Here is a 3,295-nt window from a genome sequence, read left to right on the forward strand (position 1 = left end):
AGGGGAAGGGTTTGCAGGAACAAGTATAAGGGACACATGAACAAAAACAAGGTGGGGTGGAAATGGGAGGGAGGTGGGGAGGGCTCGGGGGTGGGCTGGGATGGGGGTAAAAAGCAGAAAACTGTACTTGAACAACAATTAAAATAAAATAAAATAAAACAATAAAATAAAATAAAATATCAATCTGCCGGCAATGGGGAAAACAGGCTGCAGTGGACTAAGGAAAGCTCTTGTAGTCCAGAAGAGAGATGAAAGAATTAAAAAGGATAAGACATACAAAGCACTTAGCACTTAATGATATGGAATGACAGGGAGTTACTGTTACTAATATAGTAGGCAAGCAAGGACTGCTTGAGTCAGTGACTAAGCGCAGAGTCCAGAGAGAGAGGGAGAGAGACTCGTGTATCTCTGGAATCTTTGAGATTCCAACCCCCTCCTCCAGTGATAAATGTTAGAATTTTTTATCCTTTTCACGTGATTTGACCTGTATCCTGGTTGCATTTATATTTGTGTTCCACCTGTGTGTCTTCTCGTCGCCATCAGCCAGGAGGGAAGAAGTGCATGGAGAAAGCTTTAACATGTCCTGTTGGTCATAGGACCTTGTAAGGCACCCAGTCTCCCTGAACCCAGGGCTATCTTCTGCAAAATGAGGACTGTGATACCCCTTCTGTGAAGATCAGCGAATAACTGTACAGAAATATTTTCAAAATGCAAGAAAAAACATTATTTCATTCAATATTTATTTTTAAAGTGTATTTTAAAAAGAAAAAAATATTTATGAAACATCTACTGTGTGCCAGGCACCATTGTTGGTGCTGAGCATACAGAAATGGGGAGAGAAAAAACGAAATTTCAGCCCTTCTGAGATTGATGTTATTATGGAAGTCCACTCAAATTCTGTGTTTTTTGATTTTGCTCATATTTTCCAAATTGCCAGATCACCTTGGGTGCATTAAAAGTACAGATTCTAAGAGTTTCCCTTCTCTGGAGTATGCCATGCCTTTCCCCCACCCCCTTGCTCCCCCACAGATGTGCATCTTCTAGGGAGGCTCTAAGGGACCCCATGAGACTTGCTACCAGGGGAGCAATGGGCAGGGCAGCTTGTCCTAAGCTAATCCCCTGCACCTGTCCCCAAGGCTCCTTTTCTCTGACTCTCTAGTGAGCTGACAGCAGCCCTGCCTGGGTTCTCTCCTGTTGCTTCTTCTATCCTAAGGCCATCCTTGTTTCATTGTCCCTAGCTTTAATAAATGCACTCTCAAAATAAGAAAGAAAGAGAAGGAAGAGAGGGAGGGAGAGAGGGAAGGAGGGAGGGTAAAAAAATACAAATTCTTGGCCTGACCACAGTCTTGGTCAGAATGGGGAAGGTAAAATGGGGGGTTACCTAACTCCCTGAAGTTATTCAGAAAGGACTGAAAATAAGAGATTGAGTGGATTAAGCTGCCTCCCTTTTTCCTTTTTCCAAACACTGATCAACTACTCAATTATCCTGCATACACATCTGTTTATATAGCAAATTTTTAAAATATATTTCCAAAAAGAAGTTGCTTTGGATGGCTCCCAGGGAGTGCAAGTCCAAACATCAGAACCAGCCATGTGACCTTGAAGGAGAAGGCAGTGGAAGTGGACCCGCAGCGGGCACAGGAAGCATTGTCCTTGGTGGTGTTTTTATCTGCTCCCGAGCTTGCTGTGCAGCCATGGACAGGTTGCATTTTGGATATGGGTCTTGGTGTCCTCATCACCAAAACAAAGGCAGGGTTTCCTGAATACTGAATACCAGTTCATGGAGGAGTACTGGGGTAGTTGCATCAGAATCACTGGCAGAGCTTTTCTTTTTTTTAAAGAGATTTTATTTATTTGGTTATTTTTAGAGAAAGGGGAAGGGAGAGAGAAAGAGAGGGAGAGAAACATCCATCAGCTGCCTCTCGTTCACACCGTGAGTGGGATTGAACCTACGATCTTTCACTTTGCGGGACGATGCCAACCAAATGAGCCACACTGGTCAGAGCTGGAGAGCTTATTGTATCTCCAGGTTCCATGGGCGAGGAAGGACTCCGGGTTCAGGAGATGTGCACAAGTCTTAATGCAATGGAAGAATAGGCCTGAGTGTGTTGGGAGAACTGGGGTGGGGGTGGGCGGGAGGTGGTCTGTGCTGTGCTGGAGGCAGGGGAGAGGTATCCTGAGGATGCCTTGTGGTAATTTTGTGATTGGATATGAAAGACCACTATCATGGCCCTGCAATTTGACAAGGGTGTGGTTCTGGGGGCTGATTCCAGAACAATCGCTGGGTCCTACATCCCCAATCAAGTGACTGACAAGCTGACCCCTATTCATGATTGTAGTTTCTGCTGTCGCTCAGGCTCCGCAGCTGACATCCAGGCAGTAGCTGATGATGTTACCTGTCAGCTTGGTTTCCACAGTATTGAGCTGAGTGAGCCTCTGCTGTGCACACAGCAGCCAGTTTCTTCAAGGAGATGTGTTACTGATAGTGGGAAGACCTGATGGCAGGAATCATCACTGCGTGCTGGGACCCCCAAGAAGGAGGGCAGGTGTACTCAGTGCCCATGGCGGGTATGATGGTAAGACAGTCCTTTGCTATTAGAGGCTCCAGGAATTCCTATATTTATGTCTGTGTTGATGCTACCTATAGAGAAGGCATGACCAAGGAGGAGTGTCTGCAGTTCGCTGCTAATGCTCTCACTTTGGCCATGGAGAGGGAAGGCTTCAGTGGAGGGGTGACCCGCCTGGCATCCACAGAAGAAGTGGGGGTAGAGTGGCAGGTACTTTTGGGAGACCAGATCCCCATATTCACCATTGCCACTCTACCACCTCCCTGAATCCTAGGATTCTGAGATACAATAAGAGACATCCCATACTGGAGCAAAATTCAATAAATAGTTTGTCAAAGAGAAAAAAAAAGTGTCCAGGTTCCTGGGCCCCATGGACTGGCAAATGTGATTCGATAAGGCTAGGATGGCATCCATCATCTCCTCTATTTTTAATTAGTTTCCTGAGCAATTTTTGATATGTATCCAGATTTGGGATCTCACTGGGGTTGATCAAACTCTCAATTTACTCATCTGTAAAATGTAGTCATTCCTCAGATGGTAGAATTAAATAAATGAATTTACATAATGCACTTAGAATGTCTAACCCATAGTAAGTATTGTGTAAGTTATAACTATTCTGTCAGGATCCAATCAGGAAGACGAAATCAGAGAGCATTTAAAGCAGAGGGAATTTAATGCAGAAGTGATGGAAAAGCTGGAAAGCCAAACAGGACAGTGATGCCACCTAG

General features: G+C 44.9%; 1 pseudogene; it reads left to right on the forward strand.

Moving 5' to 3' along the window:
- The first annotated feature begins 2,131 nt into the window (after positions 1-2,131).
- LOC114488427 lies at positions 2,132-2,916 on the forward strand (annotated as a pseudogene).
- The last annotated feature ends 379 nt before the right edge of the window (positions 2,917-3,295 follow it).

The sequence above is a fragment of the Phyllostomus discolor genome, chromosome 12 (assembly GCF_004126475.2).
Source record: "Phyllostomus discolor isolate MPI-MPIP mPhyDis1 chromosome 12, mPhyDis1.pri.v3, whole genome shotgun sequence".
In the NCBI taxonomy this organism is placed as follows: domain Eukaryota; kingdom Metazoa; phylum Chordata; class Mammalia; order Chiroptera; family Phyllostomidae; genus Phyllostomus; species Phyllostomus discolor.